Genomic DNA, 12,680 nt, shown 5'->3' on the forward strand with positions numbered 1-12,680 from the left:
TAAGTGTGTTGTTATTTATTGTTTATCAACATTGTGTTAGTGCATTTTATTTCGATTGCGATTAACACATTTTTACGTTAGCAGTTTGCTAGCTGGTTTTCATTGGTTTACTTGCGACATTTCGATTATGTTATCATCACGTTTAATCCAAATTTTTACATGCTTTTGGTAGTTCAGCATAGTTTCAATTCGCGTTTGATTTCACTACTTTGTGTTTCATACATTACTTCGTTATGATACAATCTATTGCGGTTGATTTATTTACGACGATCGCGATTCGCGTTAGCAACTTTTTGTTCGACTTGTGATAGCATGCAACATTTCATTTAAATCGAATTTGAATTCTACGTTGGCACCTTCATGTTAGGTGAACTTAATCTGCGTCCTCACGTTGCATTTAATTTCACACGCACATTTACTTTTTGATTTACTTGTAATGAATGCATGCTGGTTATGATTGTTATACGCACATTGTCGTCCTTTCATTTCGTTGCGTGTGTGCATGTGATATCACACTTCGTGCAATTTGTGGCATTAATTCGCGCTTTTTCGTTATAGTTCGCGCCCTCGCGCTTGAATTCTCAACCTTGCGCTACAATTCGCGACTCTCATCATTTTTCAACCATTTCACCATCGATTCTAAACCAATTTGTCAAAAATATTTTTCTTAATAAAATTGAAAGAAAATGACTTAGAGGTACACACTCTTTGATACCTTGAGTAACCGGCCCTGAGGCACACATCTTGGACTTACCGAGCATTCGTCTTCCGGCATAAAACACTTAACCAAATTAGGATGAATAAGGACATATGGGTACATACTCCTTGATACTTTAAATAATCGGCCCAGAGGCACACGTATTGAACTTATTGAGAATTCATCTTCTGCAAACAAATTTTCATAAACATTTGGATAAAAAAGGAAATGGGAGTACATATTCCTTGTTACTTTGAATAATCGGCCCCGAGGCATACGTCTTAGACTTACCGGGCATTCATCGTCCAACTAAAATAAACTCAATCAATCAAACTCATTTTCCTCCTTAACGCGTTGTCAAACCTTTGTATAAATAAAAGGTGTTTCGTCTCAAAAGGATGCAAAATAATGCTTCGTCATTATATGTGTGAGTGAGCTAGCGACTTTTCCCCACAAAGATAATATGTCTATCTTTTATGTTGTGATGAAAACGTCCCTTTTCTCCACTGTTTTGGGTAGTAAGGAATGTTTCCCCGAATGTGACTAAGTACCCTTCGCTAAAATCAACCAACCAACAAACATTTTCTACCCAGAACTACGTAGCTTTGAATTCTCCATCGCACCTGGAGATACGTAGGAGAGATATTCAACGTCTCGTCAGGAATTATAACAAAATACACCAAAAATAATGTTTGTCTTGCCCAGAACTACATTGCTTTGAATTTCTCATCGCACCTGTGGATACGTAGGAGTAAGGTCCACAGTCTTGTCAAGCACCCTAATAAAAACTTTTTTGTGATCTTTTTCTTTTTCCTTTTTAATTTTTAATAATCAGAAGAAAAAAATAACAAAAGCAAATATTCTATTCGCAAAGCTAACTAAATGGTTTTTGTTGAGTACAACAGATGTGAGGGATGTTAATACCTTCCCCTCGCATAATCGACTCCCAAACTCGAATTTGGTTGTGAAAACAATTTTCTTTTTCTTTTAATTTTTGTATTGATATTTTTCCTTTTCTTTTGGAATAAATAAAGTTCAGTGGAGATTATGTTATCACCCGAGCATGCGAGTGCTCCAAGTAGTTTTTCGCGGCACGACAATCATGCAGCATTAAGGTACCTTTTCAACAAAGGAGATTCAAAGCCATGGTTACTTTGATGGGTAGTATTGCTACACAAGTTTGAATTGGAAATAAGTAATAAGAAAAGTGTTGAAAACATGGTAGCAATCACTTGTCCCGATTAGATAATGAGGAAGTAACATAGAAGGAAATGAGAATCAATAAAGAATTTTCGAGTAAGCACTTTGTCATTACCTAAATTTTGCCCCACTCAAAATCATTCATCAGCATATTCTCCTAGCATATAGTCATGCATCATGCATCATTTAGACTGTGTAATTGTCTCTTGACCAGTTCATGCATCATTTAGAGATTTTTGATTGATGTGTATGTCATCATTGGTTAAGACACAAGGGAGAGAGCCTTTGTGGATTTGTTGGGCTTTGTTTCAAGTTCACTTTCATTTTGCTTAAGCTCAAGGTCACTTTTGAACTTCCCTCTTTTATCTAAATCTCGTACCATTTTACTTCCATATATTCTTAAAGTCGGACTTGTGTTTAAGTTTGGTTTTTGGATGTTTTAGAAATTAAATATTTGAGATGAAGTAGAGTTGAATAACATTTCAATTAAGAAGGTCATAAGAAATTACAAGTATTTTCCAAATCTCGTTTCATTACTAACTTAAGGCATGTATTCATATTCTTAAGCCAAGGGAACTTCATTCATGATCACTCACATTCATAAATCACTTCACTTTCAATTTCATTCTAATAGCATCCAACATTCACATTAACATTACATAACTTTCATTCATATTCTAAACCATATTCATTCATATTACATATCTTTCATTCATATTCTAAGTCATATTCATTGATTTTGCATAACTTTCAACGTATTCATTAACTTTTATCCATCCATAATCAAGCCAAGTTTTTGTGAACATTTCCATACAAAGAAGACACTTTCATTACAAGTCAAGCAAGTGCCAAAATACAAGGAAAATCAATGGGAATGCAAGATTTATTACAACACTTTGAATTTTGATTCAAGCATATCACAAGGTTCCAACAAGGAAAAAAAGGTGAATCTAAGACCTAGCTCCTAAAAAATAGTGCAATTTCACTTCAATTAACTTTGGCTCCATGACCATCTTTTCTTCAACTCCAAGTTTCATGCCATCCTATTTGATCCATCCTTGTATTCCTTTGCCAAGTCAATCTCCAAGCATCCTTGACCATTACCATGAACCTAGTAGCATACAAACCAACATGTCAAATATACATGAGCCCAAGTTTCATAACCTAGAACACAAAAAAAGGCATATCAATTCATACCCCAATCACACCAAAATCAAAACAAGTCATACAATTTTCCACTTGGTAACAAGAGACAAATGGAGCAAAATCAAAATCATCCAGAATTAAAAAAAAAAAGAGGAAAAATAAAAGTAAGTTACTGCAGTAAAAAATGATGAAAGGACAAGACTTGAACAACAAAAAATCACTGCACTTGTAAAGATACAATAGCAAAAAATCTTTCACCAAAGTGCTAACAAACACATTTTGCATTTTTGATACAACAATGCAGAATTTACCATAACAAGCAATAATACAGTAACATTGATATTTTTTTCACCAAAATTTCAAAAACACAAACAGACACACTTTTGATTCCTCTGCATTATTTCCATTTTCATCAAAACATAATTTGATCTTATCCTAGCATCTCAAACCTAATTCTCCACTATAAAACAACAATAGCATATCAGAGAAAGAGGACATTACAAAACCGTAACAGACTCTACAACAAGAACACTGATAAACCTTGGTGAGAAAACCAGAATCATGTTGTTAACTACAAAACCCCATTCACGAAGTCATATACACACAGCAAAATAATTAGAACCTAATTAGAACAACAACAACGGTGTAAGCATAGAAGAAGAATACGGGCATAAAAGAAAGCTAAAGAGAGACGAAGGATTTACCCGAACATTTTCGTCCCTCCAAGAACTTTTGGAGAGGTATTTTTCTGTCAGATCATTTTTCCTCATCATCTTCATTATATGTATTTGTCTACTTTCTTGAACTTGTTTGATTTGATAAAGATGAATCTTTTCTATGACTGATTTGAATGTTGTTATATTTTGCTTGTTTCTATCGATTGAGATTTAGGCCACAATATAGAAAAGGGTTTGAGGCTTTTGGTTCGGATTTTCTTTTGGGTTATGAAGTAGGTTGCTCGTTTCTCTTTTCGTGTGCGTGTGTGTGTGTGTGGGGGGGGGTCTTTGATTCACGATATAGAAAGAGGAGAGATTGTTTGTTTTTGATTTAATTGGTTTTATTTTGAATGATGATCAAACGTTTTGTTGTTTTGGACACTGATGTTTGTTTTGAGAAAGCGGAGAAAATGATGTTAAAAGCAAGAAGAGGAGGGATAAGCGGATTGTTTTTTTTTTGCACTTTCAGTACTAGAGTTCGCTTGAACCATTGCCTTGTGGAGTTGGGGACGGGTCAGTTGAGGTCCAAATAGATCTCCTGATCCGTGCCCACTTACTTAAAGTCTGGGTTGATATTTCTTTGGGCCTTCACCTCCCCTTTTCATTTAAGACACCCCCAGACCTATCCCCTTTTTTATTTTACTTTGTTTTGGTTTTTTTGTTTAGTTTTAAAAAAATAAAGAGAATAACAAATAGAAAAAAGGGATCAAATTTTTATAATAAAAATAGAAAAAATTGAGTTTTTTTTGCAATAACCTTTTATTTTATTTTATTAAAGCCAAATAAAATAAATATAGTTTAATAATTTAGAGATATGCATTAGGGTTTTGTCTCATCCAATTAGATTTTTTGAAAGACCATTGAGTTCCCCTTAAGACTTAGCATTTGGCAGTATTTATGACTCATGTTCGGTTTGAATTGTTTGATCTTTGCTTGAACGTGTAATTGTTTGCATGTCTTTGTGTACTAGTTGTTAATTATGTTGATTATATGTCACACTTGATTGTATGATTTTTCATGTAGACATTTGATTAAACAAGACAATATGGCTTGATAAGATCAATATTTCAAAAATAAAAACACTTGGTTGAACACCAAGTTCCGTTTTCAAAAACCCTTGGTCAACACCAAGTTTTTCGTCATTTCCCATCCACTCCAATTTCAAATCATTTCCATTTTATTCATAACACAAATAAATGCTTGATCCAACATCAAGCCATTTTCCAAATAAATTCAAAATGACTAATAAACTTTGACCATTTCAAAATTGAAAGAAAAAGACTACCTGGGTGAAAGGTCCAGTCATAATCCCAAGTGTTAGACCCAAGTTGTAAGAGCTTGTAAGTCATAAATACTCGTCTTTCGCTCAAATTTCAAATGTGTCTCTCTTTCTTAATAAATTGGAAGAAAAAGACTACCTGGGTGAAAGGTCTAGTCATAGTCCCAAACACTAGGCCCAAGTTGTAAGAGCTTGTAAGCCATAAGTGTCCGTCTTCCCTTCAAAACACTTGTAAATATTCAAACCTTTTTCATAACAAATTAGAAAGAAAAGACTACCTAGGTGAAAGTTCCACTCATAGTTCCGAGTATTAGACCCAAGTTGTAAAAGCTTGCAAGTCATAAATACTCTGCTTCCAACCCAAAAACAATCCAACCAATCAAAATCTTTTCTCGCCGTCGTGCGATCTTCAAAAACCTTTTTCAAACAAAATATATTTTGTCTCAAGACGATGCAAAACAATGCTTCATCCACAATCATATGAGCTGAGATAAGTGACGATTTTCCGTGAATGTTGATATGTAGAAATACATTTAATGTGATGCAAACTCCTGTTCCTCACTTGTTTTGGGTAGCAAGTAATATTTTTCCGTCAATTGAGACAAAATAGCTTTCGCTAAAATCGACCAACAAAGAAACATTTTCTACCCAGAACTACGTAGCCTTGCGTTATCCATTGCACTTGGAGATATGTAGGAGCGAGATTCAAAGTCTCGTCAGGCACCTTAATAAAAAATAAACCTTTTTGTCATATCCCTTTTTTCTTTTTAAACTCGAGAAGCCTAATATTTCTAACCTAACACTAACGCGCACAACTAACCAAACGGTTCCCGTTAAGTACAACGGATGTGAGGGATGCTAATACATTTCCCTAGCGTAATCGACTCCCAGACCCTGATTTGGTTGCGACGAACAATATCATTGTCCTTAATGTATGGGTTTTATCCATATTTTCCCTTTAGATCTTTGGGAATAAATAAAGTTTGATGGTGACTCTGTTAGTCCACCCTGTGAGCGTCGTGTTCTCATTTTTTGAGGTACGACACACTTAATGGAAATCAATGAACACTCTTGGTTTGCTGATATGGACAACTATAAGGCTAGAAAAGTGTGTCAGGGGACTATACTTGGCAGTATAAAAAACACTTTACAAAGAGCCTAACTGTTATCTGTTTAAGGTCAGTAATGATGGCTTTATACGCATGTGTGTTTCGGGAAAAGAAGTCAGGAACATTATGTGTCACTTCCATAGCTTAGCTTATGGAAGCCATTCTAGTGGCGAAAGAACAACAAAAAAGATAGTTCAAATCAATTTCTGGTGGTGGGCACTCTTCAACGATTGTGAGTCATACGTGTAAGAATGCAAAGAGTGCCAGAAAACATGTAATATTTCAAAGTGAGATCAAATTTCGCTTAAAGGCATAATAGAAATTGAACCTTATGATTGTTGGGGAATCGACTTCATGGGTTCCTTTCCCCCATCCAACTATAATGTTTACATTTTTCTTTGTGTTGATTATGTTACTAAATGGGTTGAAGAAATCACTAGTGTTGATAATGATGCCCAATTCGTTGCTAATGTTTTGAAAAATAATGCTTTTGCCAGGTTTGGAATCCCCTAAGTGTTGATTAGTGATAGGGGACACACTTTTGCAACAAATACTTAGAGAGTGTGTTGGTCAACTATAATGTGAAGCATAAAGTGTCCATGTCACCCTCAAACATGCTGACAAGTGGAAGTTTCGAACGGGAAGCTTAAGCAAATTTTAGAAAAGATAGTATCTACATCCATAAAGGGTTGGTCAAAAAAGCTAGTCAATGTTGTATGGGTTTATAAAACAACATTTAAGAGTCGTCTCAGATTATCACCATATATTTTGGTTTATGGGAAGGATTGTCATCTACTCGTGGAGTTGGAACATAAAGCATATTGAGCACTCAAGTTCTTGAATTTACATCAAAAAGCAGCAGGGTGAAAGAGATTGTTGAAGTTGGATGATTTAGAAGAGTTTAGATTGAGAGCATGTGAGAATGGTGTGATCTATAAAGAGAGAACCAAAAGGTATCATGATAAGAAATTAGTGAAAAGAGAGTTTCAGGTAGGACATTAGGTTTTATTATACAACTCTCGACTAAAGTTGTTTCTAGGAAAGTTAAAATCAAGATGGTCTGGAACATTTATTGTGAATAAGGTGTTTGCAAATGGAGATGTAAAAATAAAAGATCTGGAATATTTGCACATTTATTATGAATAATATGTTTGCAAATGGAGGTGAAATAGCACCATAAAAATGTTCTCTAGTGCTTGGCGAACCTTTGACGAAAGAGTCAAGCTAGTGACCTTAAATAAGCGTTTAATGGGAGGCAACCCATCATTTTCAGTTTTCAGTTTTAATTTATTTAAGTTCATTTCCCTTTTGGTACTATGATCCAAGGAAGAGTAATATCTAGCTCTCAAGAATGCTCCCCTTTGGTAGTTTCTTTGCTTGAAATTAATGAACTTGTTTGTGTTGTTTTTCTTTTAGTTTTTAATTTCCTACCTTGTTGTCGCACCGTGAAAAATGTTCGAGCGCATCGCACGCTCGAAACACAACAAAGTCTACACCAAACTTTATTTATTCCAAAGGAAAGGGAAAATATCTATAAAACCCAAGGGGAAGAGAAACGGGTAAGAAAGTCGGTTATGAAAAGGGAATGGATTAGCATCACTCACATCTGTTGTACTCAACGGGACCCATTTTAATTTTTCTTTCTGCGAATGGATGTTATTATCTAAAGGTTACTTGCGATTGATTAAAGGGGGAAAAATAAATTTTAAATTATTGTGCCCGCCAAGGATTTGAACCCTCGTGCCTACGTATTCTCATAGCGCAATAAGAAAACCAGAGCTCTGTAGTTCATGGTAGAAAACTACGAATTTGTTGGTTGATTTTAGGGAACAATTATAATCGTATCCTAGAAATGTGTAGAAGTTAGTTGATTCTAATCCTAGTTTGAATACTCTAAGCTTTTAGTCTGACTACTAAGTGTAAGACCCCAATTTTGTCCCTAAGATCCCTCATGGCATCATAACATTGCATTTGCAAAGCCTCAAGGATCATGTGGATATTGGTTCCCTTTGCCTTTGGATGGGACTCCTTGTGAGTGGTTTGAGATCACCAAGCATGCTTGAATTGTATATTATTGCTTTTCTTATTTTATCTACTAACCAAAAGCACAAAAATATGTCACTAACATTTCTTGTTTGTAGCTTGAGCAATCACAAGGTCAAAAGCTTCTAGAAGATCCTTTGTGCAAAGATATGGCCAAGTGAGGATGAAAGCAAGCATGGTAATGGTTCCCAAAGCTCTAATTCATCAAATATGCCTCCCTAGTATCTCAATTCATCATTTTGATCAAAGCAAGTCAAAGGGTTTGAGGTTTGTTTCTCAAGGAAACCCTAATTCATTTGTGTACCAAGTGTGCCTTGCTCATGAAGCAACCTCAACCCGTGATTAAATACAATCAAGGGAAGTTATTTATTTAATAATTTCATGCATATTTGAACTTATTTGAGTGTCCTCAATCATCAATTCATTAAGATATGAGTTATGGACTTGAGAAGTTGATCAGTCAATTCATCTGACTATTTTGAAATGCACTGAGACCTAACTTTTTATGTGTTGGTCAAATGGAGATGATCCCAAAAGAAAAACTGTTATTGAGGACAATATGAGCAACTTTCATGTTCATCAAAAATTGATTTGAAGCTTGGAAGGTCATCATCCATTCTAAGACATTATAGGTCATTTTGACTGAAACCCTAATTTTGGGTCAACTTCCCAAGAACATAACTCATTCATTTTTTATGATTTTGAGGTGAGATAAAATGCATTGGAAAGTTTAAGATGTCCACTTCAAATGTTATGTTGAACAAAATTTCATAATCTTAAAGGAAATACATGTGATAATGCAAAGCATTATAGGTCACTTTGGACCAAATGCATTGAAAGGCAAAAAAGCCCAACTTCAAATGCCCATAACTCTTTCATCAAATATCCAAATGATGCACACTTTAAGTCCATTTTGATTGTCTTGAAAAGCTATACAACTTTTGGGTTGGAGGTTTTTCCATTTGAGGCTTTCATCATCAAAACAGAGGGGCTTGAAGTTGGTCCAATTTGGCAAAAGTCTCAAAGGCATGTTTTGCACTATAAACTTCATGGCCTGTTTTCATAAATTTCCACACTTCAAATGAGTTTTTGGCCAACATAACATTTGTTCCTTATGTTAATACCTTTCCAACCATTACCCACATGCCTATGTTTCAATTTTCAAGTGGCATTTTTGAAGAGATGAAGTTTTAGGCTCATTTATGCATAACATGTTGAAACTCATTGCACAAGCCATTGCCTTGCCAACTACACGTCCATTTCAAGTTGTTTGGTCATCAGCATGCAAATGCAATTGAGTTTGGGCCTTCTACATGATCATGCAAGCCCATGCAAGGAAAATCCACTTGCCATGCACACGAGAAAATTCACTTGTTCAGCCAATTCCAGCTATAAATAGAGGTGCATACCTCCATCATAAACCAACCTGAAGGCACTTGAAATGCTGCAAGATTGAATCCCTAGCCATACCTAAAGGAACTAGTTCATTTCTCTCCAAAAATTCAGATCTGAAATTAAATTACATTTGGTTGAATTTTCATATCTAAAGTTCCTAAACCTTTATCATATGATCCATTGAACTTCTGTTTTGCAAAAGGACCAAGGAAAGGAGCTCAAAACTTCACACTCCAAAGGTATGGTTCAATTGGTTTTTGCTTCGAATCTCTTTGTTCCTTGATCTATTTGCCTGGCCAGTGTGTTTTCTAAAGTCCTCACTTGAGAGGCAAGCCAGTGGTGGCTTTGATTTTGTGTTTGGATGAACTTCAGTTTATGTTCCTGAATCTTCCAGCTCAGATTTCTTATTCTATAGAAAGATTGAGTACAATTCAAGGTTACAGGGGTGATGTACATCACCCCAGCTTTAATTTGGTATATGGATCGTGCATTTTAATGAAGGTTTGAAAACCTGCATATCTTGGCCAGAGCGGTGAGTCTCGCTGGAGAAGACGGTGGTTTCCACCACCGTCCCCACGTGGATGAGCTCTGGACCATTGGATCTCATTTCCAGATTTAATCCCAGCCTTTGGATGTTATGACTTTATTAAATGCTTTGTGTTTCGCTTTGACTGGAGCCTACCATGAGCGCGCGCATGTGGAGCGTCTGATCAGCCACGTCAATTAATGAGGCTTGATCAGACGCCTCTCCTTTTTTCTGATTTTCTTAATTTCCATTTTATTTCTTTTATTTCATTAAACTTCAAAAATTCATAACATCTTCATTTTTAATCCAAAAATATGGGACCAATTGAATTCTTCTCCACTTAAATTCTAGTTTCTAAAAATCATTTTTAATATTTTTTATTTCATCATTTGATATTTTTTGTGAATTTTCTCTTTTCTGGTTATTTTTAATTTATTTTAAATAGTTTCTGATATTCAAAAAATACAAAAATATTTTCCCAACCTCTTTGAATGATGATGGATCTAAGAAAAATATTCTCATCAATTTTCTAATTGATTTGAGATTTATTTGAGATTTTAGTTCAATTAGGTCATTTTTATTCATTTTTAATTGGTTAAAAATAGTTTCTGACTTTTAAAAATGCTGAAATTTTTTGTCAAACTTTGTTTGACCTTGTTGAACTTAGGATAAATCACTTGGACTTTTCAAAATTGATTTGAAGTGATTTTGAAGTTTAACCTTTCTTAAATATTTTAATTCAAGTTTATTTTAAATATTAAAAAATGCCAAAAATATTTTATTCATTTCTTGACTTCCAATCTTCATCTCACTTTTGTTTTTGGTTGTTTGACCATGATCCTCAATGTCATTGGTCAACATTTGTTGATTGGTACATTCCATTTCATTTAATGCACTTTATTCATTCCATTTCCATTATCCATCTTCTTCTTCTTTTTTTTTTCTTTTTTTTTTCTTTTTGATCAATGAGTTAAAGGTTGATAAGTTAGCATTGATTAGGGAGACTTAATCTTCCTTGATTCAAATCTAATTCATCTTGATCAATTGATCAAATGAATGGCTTTGCATTAAGGATAGGTTGTTTCCTAAATCATGCAAAGGACTTAAACCAATACAAGATCATTTCCCATTTTCTTTTTGGCATGGCAAGTTGTTGGAACTTGGTTCACTAATCAAGACTTCTAACTTGTGTTGTTGCCTACATTATTATTGACCGGCCTCAGATAGTTGTGACTTCTACATAAGTCCAATTACGATTGCTTAACATAGCGCTAAATTTGCCTTATGGCACACTAACTACTAACTATTAACCATTAACATTTACTTTTTGCACTTTACATTTATGCAATTTATTATTCTTGTACATATTATTCATTTGTTGTTTCCTTTGCTCATTGGAGCACATATTTATGTTAATGCCATTTTCCTTTTGCTCACTTGAGCATATAATTGTGTATATATCTTTTGTGCTTGTGTTTTGTTTGTTTGTTGAGAACCAAATGCAAAAGAATTGGAAAAAATGGAATTAGATATTAGGGCCTTACCCAAGCAAAATGAAGTTTGAAGAGCAACTAGGTCTCATGCCTTTAGAGTGCTTAAATGTCAAAGAGCAACTAGGCCTCATGCCTTTAGAATGCTTAATGTTGAAGATGACTTTGAAAGGACCAAATTCTAAACTCCTTCTTGTCCATTCTTTGTTTGTTTTATAGAACCTTTTGATGTGTGTGTGTTCTTGTGCTAGGGATTCCAACATTGAGCCAAATTGAGGAACCATTGCCATGAGCTTCTAAGAGAGAGAGATCCAAGATACATTGAGAAACTTTCCAAGAGCTTCATTTGATTGTTGATTGCTTGAGTTTACCATTATTGTGATTGCTTATTCCAAAGGATGGGAGCTACTTGGATCATCAATATATTCTCAAGAGAGGAACTCCATTTATGGTTTTGTTTATTATCCCTCATCTCTTGTATTGCTTAGGACTTTAGCCATTCTTCTTCTTCTCTCCACTCTAACCAAAGCCAAAACTTTTTGTGCAAACATTTAACATTTGTTTTCAAACATTAGAAACCTAAGCCTTATGCTTTTGATCTTCAAACTTTCTTTTCATGATACTTATTTTGAATTGAATCTTTAAGTCAACTTGGACCATTTTGTAAATACTTTTCATTGGTAAATATAACCCATTCAAATATCTTTTTGTGGTTTCAATGGCCACTTGCTTAATCAAAACTTTTCATAACCTTTAGCTATTAGGTTTGAGTTATCCTTGAGGTAGACGTAATACTCTCCTATATCCTTAGTGATGGACAATGAGTCTTCCATGCTTATTATAGGGTTAACCCCTCACTAGCATGTTGAAGCTATCCTCACATGGTGGATTTGTGGTTTTGGGATTGAGTTTTCTCCCTTGGATAACAAAAGACCTTAAGGCTTTTGGACCAATCAATTCACCAACTCATTTTGAGGTTTTTACCCCAAAGTACGAGGTTTTGATCCTAATCTTTTTTAAGATGGTACGTAGGCAATGGGTTCATCCATTCAAACACAAAATATAAATAAATTTGTATA

At 34.6% G+C, this 12,680-nt stretch overlaps 2 long non-coding RNA genes across 2 annotated transcripts; one reads left to right on the forward strand and one right to left on the reverse strand.

Annotated features, from left to right (window-relative positions):
• Window positions 1–2,540: 2,540 nt before the first annotated feature.
• LOC127121261 (uncharacterized) lies at window positions 2,541–4,872 on the reverse strand. Its single transcript, XR_007803369.1, has 2 exons — window positions 3,748–4,872; window positions 2,541–3,008 (listed from the first exon to the last, which is right to left on the reverse strand). It is a non-coding gene; the product is annotated as an uncharacterized LOC127121261 (long non-coding RNA).
• Window positions 3,481–7,287, forward strand: LOC127121268 (uncharacterized). The gene is made up of 2 exons (XR_007803374.1): window positions 3,481–3,783; window positions 6,645–7,287. It is a non-coding gene; the product is annotated as an uncharacterized LOC127121268 (long non-coding RNA).
• Window positions 7,288–12,680: the final 5,393 nt, after the last annotated feature.

This window comes from Lathyrus oleraceus, chromosome 1, assembly GCF_024323335.1.
Source record: "Lathyrus oleraceus cultivar Zhongwan6 chromosome 1, CAAS_Psat_ZW6_1.0, whole genome shotgun sequence".
Classification (NCBI taxonomy): Eukaryota; Viridiplantae; Streptophyta; class Magnoliopsida; order Fabales; family Fabaceae; genus Lathyrus; species Lathyrus oleraceus.